At 44.4% G+C, this 13,165-nt stretch overlaps 1 pseudogene; it reads left to right on the top strand.

Moving 5' to 3' along the window:
• The first annotated feature begins 40 nt into the window (after positions 1–40).
• On the top strand, positions 41–9,214 carry LOC115188357 (gamma-taxilin-like; annotated as a pseudogene).
• Positions 9,215–13,165: the final 3,951 nt, after the last annotated feature.

Genomic DNA, 13,165 nt, shown 5'->3' with positions numbered 1-13,165 from the left:
TTTATGCAACATGACAATAGGGTCAAGCAGCCCCTCCCCGTCATTATATATTGCGTCACATCATAGCGACACACTCCGATGCCAGAGACAGGGTCGATTTAAACAGTAAAAACAAACAGGTACAGTGTGGTACTTTTACGCCCTTTTCTGTGTTTCACTGACCCTACAAAAGTGATGTCTGTATTTCTAAATGATTGTAACATGTTACAGTCAAACAAAAGAGAACGCCAAGTGTTAAAACATGTTTTATTTACTAAGGAAGTCCATAGCATAGTTTGCCAGTGACAGGTTGTTAGCATAGCATAAGTTAGCACAGTGTGGACTCACGCACCTGCCAAACAGTTTGCTAATTATTGCTTGGTGGTATTTGCTTTCTATACTACGTTCAATAATCCATACATCAAATCAATACTTGATAGTAACACTTTAGTGCACCATTTTTGTTGAGTTGAATGTCAACGTTGGATTTGTACTCAGCTAACAAGCTAACCTACAGCTAGCTCGTGTCAAAGCTAGCTAGCATACCAAAGGTTACTGTGACTGACGTTATAGCTATGCTAACTATTATTTAGATATGTGGCTCGCTAGCTACATCCATTAGCTTTAGCGTAGCCGATACTTGGCGCAATGTTTTACTTTCAGTATAGCTATTATCTAGGTAGTTAAAGTCACTTTAAATTGTTTGGAGGTTATTAGCTAACACATTGGCTAGCTAGTGCCTGCTAATAATATCAAAACTAGCCAACGTTAGGTAGCTAGTTTTATTGCCACTACTGTGTGGCAAGTTTACTTGTTTGGGTGTCTAAATTGATTGAACTAACGTACGAGTGTAACTGCAACAGCGGTGTTTAAGTTACATCCTTCACCTGTGGTCAGTCGGATAATTATTTTATCTTCGGTGTCCGGGTTATCTAGGTAGTTAACTAAATCAAGGGAATTGAGGAGTTTCTGTGCTGATTTATGGCGAGTCCTTCTGTTGGTGCTGTTAGGTCTAGCACGTGGTAATCCTCAACTATCTTCTGTTGGTGCTGTTAGTTGAGGATTACCACGTGCTAGACCTATCTTCTGTTGGTGCTGTTAGGTGTAGCACGTGGTAATCCTCAACTATCTTCTTAAAGGATTCCATCCCTTCTTGATTGTTGAGGGAACTGTGGTCCAGTGTTTCATTAATATATTAATAACTATAGTTTCCACTACTGCCAATGCTACCTAGTTATTAGAATGATCTGAACTTAGTGACCCTTGGTCAGATCAGAGTTAAAGGTGAGGACCTGTCTTGCCTTGCTAGAGTCCAGACCATAGATGTAAAACGGAGGACAGCATGTGGTTGCTAACTTGCTGTCTCATTACTGTCAATGTTTACAAGTGTTGTTGAGGCTATTGAAATACGTTACACACCACTGACAAGATCAGTGAATGATCAAGTATGAACCGCTTCTGTTAACGAATTGAATCAATGCTTACTCACATGGTCAGGTGTACTCAAATAGTCAGGTGGATACGACCACAGCTATTTCACCGAGTTAACTTTTCCTCTTTTCCAGTTTGGGACCAATATCATGGAGGCCACAGGGTTCTGTGGAATGGAGGTGGCGACTCGGGGGCTAGTGGGGGGATCTGGTAGCAGCTCCCCTCCAGAGCTGGACAGCCCAGGTAGCCAGGAGCACCTGGGGATGTTTGAGCTGGTCAGTAGCTGCTGCAGTGAGGAGGTGAGAGGGGAGACTCCAGGGAGAGAGGACTGCCCCCTGGACCCCAACAATGCTGAGCTGGACCCAGGCGGTGGTGGTGGCAAGATCAAGGACCAAAAGGGATTGGGTAGGTTAACACAAGACTGTCGTTGCCTGTCTAAAGCGTGTGAGGTAATATATGGAAACCACTGCATGCTGTCATGGTAATTTTAGCCAAGTTATTGAGAATGTCCCTTCCTCTTCAACTATGACAAGTGGCTGATCTCTTCACTTGTGTTGTTTTGTAACAGGAAAAGAGGTTCTCCTACTGATGCAAGCCCTGACCACACTAGCCTCCCCAGAGGAGAAGCTGGCCGCTTTGTGCAAGAAGTATGCGGATTCGGTAAGCGCTGGAAGCCTCCACATGTCTATGCTGCTTTAAGGGATTATTTTCATGTAAGACTTAACAGTATTTCATAAATTGCAGTGGGCCACTGCTAGTTGATCAGCTAACATGTTCATCCCTGTTTGTGTTTTGAGTTTGTATGCCCCGGGTTGTATTTATTTGGGCACACCGTAGCAAAACTATTTTGCAACGGAAAGCAAAACGAGAATTTCTAATTACACCAATTCAGTTTTTCTTCCATTTCATGCGTAATGAACACTAACCAGGTCTCATTTGAATCCCTGTTTAAATTGTGTTTTGAGTACTACTATGCCTTTGTGTCCTGTGACAGCTTGATTGATTGATTGATTGATTGACAGCTGGAGGAGAGCCGCAGTATGCAGAAGCAGGTGAAGGTGCTGCAGAAGAAGCAGTCCCAGATGGTCAAAGAGAAGATCCACCTGCAGAGTGAACACAGCAAGGCCATCCTGGCACGCAGCAAGCTGGAGAGCCTCTGTAGGGAACTGCAGAGACACAATAAGACCCTCAAGGTAGGTAGTGAGGAGAGTCTGTCACACAGCAAGTCAGTTAGTGGCTACTGTAAGCCTGTGTACTCATTGAACTACATATAGAATCATAGGATCTCTATGCTTGTATCAAATCACATTTTATACATCACATGCTCTGAATACAACTGGTGTAGACTTTACAGTGAAATGCTTGCTTACGGACCTTTCCCAACGATGCAGAGTTGCAAAAATAAAATGGTAACTAACACGAGGATATAATATAATCCACAAGAATGGAGCTACATACAGGGAGTACCAGTACCTTTCAGGGTTGGGTTCGATTTAGGTTTAAATTCAGTCAATTCCGGAAGTGTGAACTCTTCATAGAAAATATTTTTTATTCATGAATTAAATTTCAATAGAATTCATGAATTGAAAACAGAATTGACCCCGTCCCTGTTACCATTTTTTTGCGAATTGAACGTTTTGCGTATCTCATGTCAGGATGACAACACGCAACGGTCCAGAGAGTATGAGGAGCGTCGGAAGGAGGCCACCCTTCACTTCCAGATGACGCTGAACCAGATCGAGGTACAGATGGAGCAGCACAACACCCACAACTCCAAGCTGCGCCAGGAGAACATGGAGCTGGCCCAGAAACTCAAGAAGCTCATCAAACAGTACGAGCTCAGGGAGGAGGTAGGAGGACGAGATGGGTACCTCTTTCTACCCTCTGTCTTTGTCTTCACATGCACACACTCTGTCTATTCCTCCCATTCTCTGTCCCCCCCACCCTCTATCTCTCTCTCTACCCCCCCACCCTCTATCTCTCTCTCTACCCCTGAGGTCTCTTTAGTCAGGTGCCTATGGCAGACGCCGACCTACAACATGTAGGAGCAGTCTGATTGGTACTTTGATTAGACGATTACTGCATGTTTCAACACTTTTAGTGGGATTTAGTTTGGAATTGCCCCGATGGATCTTTTTACTAGGTGTATTTTTCAGCATGTTAAATGCATTTAAGAGCCTCTGGAAATCTGACTGTCGCATAGAAAAAGTTCCATCTAGCTTTATCTCTGGTCTGTCCTCTGCTCTGCCCTGTCTCTGTTCCCAGCACATTGACAAGGTGTTCTGCTCTGCCCTGTCTCTGTCCCAGCACATTGACAAGGTGTTCTGCTCTGCCCTGTCTCTGTTTCCAGCACATTGACAAGGTGTTCTGCTCTGCCCTGTCTCTGTTCCAGCACATTGACAAGGTGTTCTGCTCTGCCCGTGTCTCTGTTCCCAGCACATTGACAAGGTGTTCTGCTCTGCCCTGTCTCTGTTCCAGCACATTGACAAGGTGTTCTGCTCTGCCCTGTCTCTGTTCCCAGCACATTGTCAAGGTGTTCTGCTCTGCCCTGTCTCTGTTCCCAGCACATTGACAAGGTGTTCTGCTCTGCCCTGTCTCTGTTCCCAGCACATTGACAAGGTGTTCTGCTCTGCCCTGTCTCTGTTCCCAGCACAATTGACAAGGTGTTCTGTCCTGTCTCTGTTCCCAGCACATTGACAAGGTGTTCTGTCCTGTCCTCTGTTCCCAGCACATTGACAAGGTGTTCTGCTCTGTCCTGTCTCTGTTCCCAGCACATTGACAAGGTGTTCTGCTCTGTCCTGTCTCTGTTCCCAGCACATTGACAAGGTGTTTCTGCTCTGTCCTGTCTCTGTTCCCAGCACATTGACAAGGTGTTGCTGCTCTGTCCTGTCTCTGTTCCCAGCACATTGACAAGGTGTTCTGCTCTGTCCTGTCTCTGTTCCCAGCACAGTTGACAAGGTTGTTTCTGCTTCTGCCCTGTCTCTGTTCCCAGCACATTGACAAGGTGTTCTGCTCGGCCCTGTCCTCCTGTTTCCCAGCACATTGACAAGGTGTTCTGCTCTGTCCTGTCTCTGTTCCCAGCACATTGACAAGGTGTTCGCTCTGTCCTGTCTCGTGTCCCAGCACATTGACAAGGTGTTCTGCTCTGCCCTGTCTCGTTCCCAGCACATGAAAAGGTGTTCTGCTCTGTCCTGTCCTCTGTTCCCAGCACATTGACAGGTGTTCTGCTCTGTCCTGTCTCTGTTCCCAGCACATTGACAAGGTGTTCTGTCCTGTCTCTGTTCCCAGCACATTGACAAAGGTGTTCTGCTCTGTCCTGTCTCTGTTCCAGCACAATTGACAAGGTGTTCAAAGCACAAGGAGAAGCAGCAGCAGTTGGTGGATGCCAAGCTCCAGAGGACAGCTGAGCTGATGAGAGAGTTGGAGGGGAAGCAGCAGAGAAGAGAGAGACTTTGTGAGTCCCAAGGCCATGGTTATTATTCTGTTGCTCTAGCTAGCTACAAATAAACTGGAGGGCTGTGTTCCATAGTGGCAACACAACTGAAAACATTTTCCCATTGCAACTTAAAATGAGGTCCAGGTGCCTAATGAACACAACCCAGGACACTATTTTGTTTCTCTCTGTAATAACTGGAAGTGAGTGACCGTTGTCTGTTTGCATTGACTCATTGATTGTATTGGTTGTTTGTTTGTCAGAAGTTTGTGACCATTTCCGTCTCCTGTTCAGCTCCTGAAAGACGCCACAGAGTGGAGACATGAGTGTGAGCTGTTGAAGGAACAGGAGACTCAGCTCAAACAGCAGGTAACTAGCTGCCTTTTCCTTCCCTGTTCTGGCAGTCAGTTTATATGGAGGGTGACTATGTTAATGTGGTTATATGGAGGGTGACTGTATGTGAATGTGTTTATATGGAGGGTGACTGTATGTGAATGTGTGTTATATGGAGGGTGACTGTATGTGAATGTGTGTTATATGGAGGGTGACTGTATGTGAATGTGTGTTTATATGGAGGGTGACTGTATGTGAATGTGTGTTTATATGGAGGGTGACTGTATGTGAATGTGTGTTTATATGGAGGGGACTGTATGTGAATGTGTGTTTATTATGGAGGGTGAATGTGTTTATATGGAGGGTGACTATGTCAATGTGTTATATGGAGGGTGACTGTATGGTGAATGTGTATATACAGTTGAAGTTGGAAGTTTACATACACCTTAGCCAAATACATTTAAACTCAGTTTTTCACAATTCCTGACAATTAATCCTAGTAAAAATGCCCTGTCTTAGGTCAGTTAGGATCACCACTTTATTTAAGAATGTGAAATGTCAGAGAGTAGAGAAATTTATTTAAGCTTTTATTTCTTTCATCACATTCCCAGTGGGTCAGAAGTTTACATACACTCAATTAGTATTTGGTAGCATTGCTTTTAAATTGTTTAACTTAGGTCAAACGTTTCGGGTAGCCTTCCCACAATAAGTTGGTGAATTTTGGCCCATTCCTCCTGACAGAGCTGTTGTAACTGAGTCAGGTTGTAGGCCTCCTTGCTCGCACACGCTTTTTCAGTTCTGCCCACAAATTGTCTATGGGATTGAGGTCAGGGCATTGTGATGGCCACTCTAATACCTTGACTTTGTTGTCCCTTAGCCATTTTGCCACAACTTTGGGAGTATGCTGTGTCATTGTCTATTTGGTAAACCCATTTGCGACCAAGCTTTAACTTCCTGACTGATGTCTTGAGACGTTGCTTCAATATATATACACACCGTTTTCCCTCCATGATTCCATCTATTTTGTGAAGTGCACCAGTCCCACCTGCGGCAAAGCACCCCCACAACATGATGCTGCCACCCCCGTGCTTCATGGTTGGGATGGTGTTTCTTCGGCTTGCAAGCTTCCCCCCTTTTCCTCCAAACGGTTCTATTTTTGTTTCATCAGACCAGGGGACATTTCTCCAAAAAGTACTATCTTTGTCCCTTATGTGCAGTTGCAAACCGTAGTCTGGCTTTTTTTATGGCGGTTTTGGAGCAGTGGCTCTTCCTTGCTGAGCGGCCTGTCAGGTATGTCAATCGATATAGGACCGTTTTACTGTGGATATAGATACTTTGTACCTGTGAAGATGCTGGAGAAAACAATGTCCTTTGCTGTTGTTCTGGGATTGATTTGCACTTTTCGCACCAAGTACGTTCATCTCTAGGAGACAGAACGCGTCTCCTTCCTGAGCGGTATGATGGCTGCGTGGTCCCATGGTGTTTAATCTTGCGTACTATTTTTTTGTACAGCTGAACGTGGTACCTTCAGGCGTTTGGAAATTGCTCCCAAGGATGAACCAGACTTTTGTAGGCCTACAAAAAAAATTCTGAGGTCTTGGCTGATTTCTTTTGATTTTTCCCATGATGTCATGCAAAGAGGCACTGAGTTTGAAGGTAGGCATTGAAATACATCCACAGGTACACCTCCAATTGACTCAAATGATGTCAATTAGCCTATCAGAAGCTTCAAAAGCCATGACATCATTTTCTGGAGTTTCCAAGATGTTTAAAGGCACAGTCAACTTAGTGTATGTAAACTTCTGACCCACTGGAATTGTGATACAGTGAATTATAAGTGAAATAATCTGTCTGTCAACAACTGTTGGAAAATGACTTGTGTCATGCACAAAGTAGATGTCCTAACCGACATTGCCAAAACTATAGTTTCTTAACAAGAATTTGGGGAGTGGTTGAAAAACGAGTTTTAATGACTCCAACCTAAGTGTATGTAAACTTCCGACTTTCAACTGTATTATGGATGGTGACTGTATGTGAATGTGTGTGGAGGGTGACTACGTAATGTGTGTATATGTGAAGGATGAGTGTTATAAAACACACAAACATACATTCACCCTCTATATGGAGGGTGAATGTGTGTTTATGTGGAGGGTGACTATGTATGTTCATGTGTATATATATGTTGCGGGGTGGACTATGTTAATGTTTGTGTGTGTGTGTGTGTGTAGTATATATTATGGAGGGTTAATGTGTATATAGGAGGGTGACTGTATGTTAATGTGTATATATGGAGGGTGACTGTATGTTAATGTGTATATATGGAGGGTGACTGTATGTTAATGTGTATATATGGAGGGTGACTGTATGTTAATGTGTATATATGGTAGGGTGACTGTATGTTAATGTGTGTGTATATATGGAGGGTGACTGTATGTTAATGTGTGTGGATATATGGAGGGTGACTGTATGTTAATGTGTGTTTATATATGGAGGGTGACTATGTTATGTGTATATATAGGAGGGTGACTGTATGTTAGTAATGTGTATATATGGAGGGTGACTGTATGTTAATGTGTGTTTATATATGGAGGGTGACTGTATGTTAAATGTGTTTGTGATTTTTAGCTATCTTTGTAACATGACAAGTTTGAGGAGTTTCAGACCACTCTGGCGAAAAGCAACGAGGGTGTTCACTACCTTCAGACAGGAGATGGAGAAGGTTTGGAACTGAACATTTAACATGAAACACCCGTGTTGTCTTTGGTATATAGCTGGAAGGGTTTAGGTCTGTAGACCTCTCTCTCTCTCTAGCTGGAAGGGTTTAGGTCTGTAGACCTCTCTCTCTCTCTAGCTGGAAGGTTTAGGTCTGTAGACCTACTTCATCTCTCTCTAGCTGGAAGGGTTTAGGTCTGTAGACCTCTCTCTCTCTCTAGCTGGAAGGGCTTAGGTCTGTAGACCTCTCTCTCTCTCTAGCTGGAAGGGTTTAGGTCTGTAGATCTCTCTCTCTCTCTCTCTAGCTGAAGGGTTTAGGTCTGTAGACCTCTCTCTCTCTCTCTCTAGCTGGAAGGGTTTAGGTCTGTAGACCTCTCTCTCTCTCTAGCTGGAAGGGTTTAGGTCTGTAGACCTCTCTCTCTCTCTCTCTCTCTCTAGCTGGAAGGGTTTAGGTCTGTAGACCTCTCTCTCTCTCTCTCTCTCTAGCTGGAAGGGTTTAGGTCTGTAGACCTCTCTCTCTCTCTCTCTATAGCTGGAAGGGTTTAGGTCTGTAGACCTCTCTCTAGCTGGAAGGGTTAGGTCTGTAGACCTCCCTCTAGCTGGAAGGTTTAGGTCTGTAGACCTCCCTCTAGCTGGAAGGGTTTAGGTCTGTAGACCTCTCTCTAGCGGAAGGGTTTAGGTCTGTAGACCTCTCTCTAGCTGAAGGGTTAGGTCTGTAGACCTCTCTAGCTGGAAGGGTTTAGGTCTGTAGACCTATAGCTCTGATCTTCTGTTCTCCAGATGACCAAGAAGATCAAGAAGCTGGAGAAGGAGACGTCTCTGTGGAGAACGAAGTGGGAGACCAACAACCAGGCTCTGCTACAGATGGCTGAGGAGGTGAGATGAGAAACTCTTCCAAAGGGCCATCTTACGTATTCATTTACTAATAGTAGCAGAAATGTAAGAATATTTTGTACTGTAAAATTTCACAAAGTATCTCAATGAATGATGGTCACTTAATTGTAGAATATCTGATGTTGAATGTCGTTTGCTGTTTGTCCTCTCCAGAAGACACTGCGGGACAAACATTACAAGGGCCTGCATGGGAAGCTGAGTGCTTGGAGAAAGCTGTGCCGGGCTTTGCAGAAGGAGAGGGACGACCTCACCACCAAACTGGGAGACCTACAGTCAACTCCCGAGGAGGAAGAGGGGACGGGACCTCCAGACCCCCAGCCCAGCCAGGAGTCTACCCAGGATGAGATGGCTCCGCCTGGGAGGGGGGAAGAGACGCAGCCCCCTACTACCCCTGAAACTGGAGATAGAGTCCTCCACCACAGAGCAACTTGACAACTGAGGCCACTAACCCCCTCTGCCTTTTTGGGGGGTATATTTTGAATACAGTATAATCTTTTTTGTGTTAAAGTTATAATTAAGATTAAATGACTGCATTATTAACAATGAATATAATACTTTTTGCCCTGACTGTACATTGTAAAAATGGGCTTTGTGTTGAGCACTAGGCTCCCCCCTTTTCTACCACATTGTATTTTCTTAGATGATTGTCTTCATGCTGTTTGGTCAGTCACGGCTGTTGGTCAGCAGCTTTCCCGTGGTCAAGGTCACAGGCTGTTGGTCAGCAGCTTCCTGGTGGTACAAAGGTCACCAGGGCTGTTTGGTCAGTCACAGGGCTGTTGGTCAGCAGCTTTCCCGTGGTCAGTCACAGGCTGTTGGTCAGCAGCTTTCCCGTGGTCAGTCACAGGGCTGTTGGTCAGCAGCTTTCCCGTGGTCAGTCACAGGGCTGTTGGTCAGCAGCTTTCCCGTGGTCAGTCACAGGGCTGTTGGTCAGCAGCTTTCCCGTGGTCAGTCACAGGGCTGTTGGTCAGTCACAGGGCTGTTGGTCAGCAGCTTTCCCGTGGTCAGTCACAGGGCTGTTGGTCAGTCACAGGGCTGTTGGTCAGCAGCTTTCCCGTGGTCAGTCACAGGGCTGTTGGTCAGTCACAGGGCTGTTGGTCAGCAGCTTTCCTGTGGTCAGTCACAGGGCTGTTGGTCAGTCACAGGGCTGTTGGTCAGCAGCTTTCCCGTGGTCAGTCACAGGGCTGTTGGTCAGCAGCTTTCCCGTGGTCAGTCACAGGGCTGTTGGTCAGTCACAGGGCTGTTGGTCAGTCACAGGGCTGTTGGTCAGTCACAGGGCTGTTGGTCAGTCACAGGGCTGTTGTCAGCAGCTTCCCGTGGTCAGTCACAGGGCTGTTGGTCAGTCACAGGGCTGTTGGTCAGCAGCTTTCCCGTGGTCAGTCACAGGGCTGTTGGTCAGCAGCTTTCCAGTTGGACTAAAATTATACTTTTTCTGTCTCCCGTCTCCCAATTTCCTCTACAGTCTGGCACCGTCTCTTTGCTGTTTTCTTCCATTGAAAAATCTATATTTTGGAGCTGTGGAATTGTAGTCAGATTAAATCTCTTTTGGAACTCTTAACAGTGTTCAGATGAAATCTCTTTTGAACTGATATTGTAGTGGGATTTCAATTGTATCATATGCATATTGCTATATTGAAGTAGCCTTGTTGCATCGTTGTGACTAACTGAATCTTGTCTCTGTCTAGGAACAGAACTAGCAGAGCATTGTATAGTAGAAGAGTTGCAGACATACAATGTTTATCTCAGAGCAGGGTCCATAGATTTACTAGAATGGGAATTCCCATTCAAGTCAATGTAACATGATTGTTGACTTGTATTTCTATGGCTGGGCCATTTCAGTGGTTGGGTTGTCATGATGGAATCTCCTGGCTTTCTAATACCTCAGCACTGGTGTTTAGTTTCAGTCAAGTCTCCTTTTTGAAGCACCTGGGAATTGAAAAGGAACATCCCTGTCCTTTTCATAAGCGACTAGTCTAAAGGGTTAAATCCGTTCAGCTTTGACCAAGATGCTATCCAGTCAACAGACGGCACGTTCAGTCATTGTAGGTTCCCAGTTTCTGCAGGAGGACCCCTGGTTCTGATGCTGCTGTACCTACAGGCTTGTAATTCCAGTAGCCTGGCCCTAGATCTGTGTGCTGTCTGGTCCAACTTGACCATAAGAGTTGGCAAACAGCACAATAGACCTGGGACCAGGCTATCAGTCCAATACTCCAAGGGCCAAATGGTTCTCCAGCTCACCTTAAAACTGATACCTCCACATGATGGAGAGAGGGTCATTCGGTTCAATTTACCCAATGGCTAAGGGCTCACAATGTCATTTTACTTCTGTGTGATCATTTGGTTGGAGAAGTCAGTGAGGCACTTTACTGCAGACACTGTGGGCCTTCAGGAACTGGTCTGCTTGGTAACTTAGGGTTGTGTTCCAGACCAGTGAACATACATTTATATGGGACATAATGTTCCTTGGGCTCCAAATAGGCTTCTTTCTATTCCTTATGCTGGTGTTTTGTTGACAGACATTGGTTTTATTTCTGGAAGCAAAAAAAATACATGGATTTATAAGGTGCCTTGTCATCTTAAATACTTTATACTGGAAAAACGTGATTTGCAAATTTTTTTACAAATGGAACGTATGTAATTCAAACATTACAACACGATGCGAACGTTCAATAAGAACTTATTTGGCATCGGAGATACTTGCCGACAATGTGAAAATGTGTGGAGTACTATGAATGTAGATAATGTACCTGAATGTCACCCATGTTGCCAATCTCTTGTAATGAGAATGGTGGTGGTTTTGGGCACCAGGTCAGGGTTGTGTTCATTAGGCATCAAACAAGAAAACAAATTTAAACTGGGTTCAATAACTTAAACCTGCTCCAATAAGAAACTGTTTCCAGCTGCAAAATATTTAATGTGATCAGATGCATGCCCTAAAACACTACCCAGGTTCCCCTACTGGCCCGATCACCTATCTAGAAACCTCACATATCACCAGCTCACACTTGTTTTCTTGTGAACTTGGTATGTCATAAGGATTTAATTCAGAGCATAGCCCCTGAAGTTGTAAATGTGAATGTTAAGATGGGGCCAAGCCACAGTTTGGGGGTGGGGTTCTGTATCTTAACCCCCTCAAGTCTAAATCAAGTTCAATACTTTACTGTGTAATCTGTGACGCTATAGGATTGATGTGGTCCAGGCCAGTTGGATGTAGCCTGAGTCCATCTGCTTGGGCTATTATGCCAACTCATTGTCATGCTAATGTTTGGCTTGACTGACAGCAATGAAGTAGGCAAAAAGCACAGACTGGCACTCAGGCTATTGTGGATGCCCGTCAGTTAAACTCAGGTTATGTAAAGACATCTACCTCTGCAGGTGAGAACTGTGAAAGCAGAGCTAGTTAATGTTCAGAAAGCTTTGAGCCCACATTCCCCTTTACAAGATTGTGAAATGTTCTTATAGTCCCGTCTCTCTTTTCAATAAACTATTTTGTAGAATTTCTAACTTGGTTGTCATTTACATTTCCTAGTTTGCTATGTTTAAATTGTTCTGTATTGTGAAGTGTTTAAATTAATTTCTAGGCAGTATACACACACAACCTTGCGTGGCTTCCCAGACTCCTCCTTGCTCTGGCCAAACATTAGTTTCTCCACAATGAGTGGCTGAGTAATGCAGACACATTCTAACCGTTCTCATTGGTCCAGCCCATTGGTTCCTGGAACCAGAATACAGTAAAGTGGCGTTTTAAAAAGTCTTGACGATCTAATCGCTAACTTTGACGTCGTCTCAGACTGACGTATGTAGTGAACAGCACAGTGGAATAATTCAGTTGGTCAGGCAAATATACACCGTAAATGGGTTGACATTTTTAGGCGATTATAGAAAACAAATTAACGCACTTAATTTAAAAGTTACAAAAGTACTTTATTGCAATTTATGCACAAAACAAAAATCCAAGGTTCAAAATGATTTAGTCACTTGCCTCAATCAAAGCAGAAACAATACCAAAGGAAATCCTTATTTAGACAGGTGGAAAAGATCCCCTGCTTTACCAAGTGCATTTGTTGAAGACTGTCCACCTGCATGGTTCAGTGGCATGTCACTCAGATTATCCTTTTATAAACAACTTCTATACACTTTGGGCCAGTTTCCTGGACAAAGAGTGCCTAGTCTTGGACCAAGAAGCACATCCATTGAACATGTTTTAAGTTCAGGACTACGCTTAATCTGTTCAGGAAACCAGCCCTTTGTACCTGTAAGGGCTGCTTGATCAATATACCAAACCCAGAAGAAAGCTTCTATATGGGAAACAGAATGTCTGTCAGGTAGAGATGGAGGCTACAATGTGAAATACTGTACAAGAGGAGAGATCACCAGGTGGTGAGT

This window comes from Salmo trutta, unplaced genomic scaffold (genome assembly GCF_901001165.1).
Source record: "Salmo trutta unplaced genomic scaffold, fSalTru1.1, whole genome shotgun sequence".
Lineage (NCBI taxonomy): Eukaryota > Metazoa > Chordata > Actinopteri > Salmoniformes > Salmonidae > Salmo > Salmo trutta.
The sequence above is the reverse complement of the archived record's forward strand: the minus strand, read 5'-3'. Positions and strand labels throughout refer to the sequence as shown.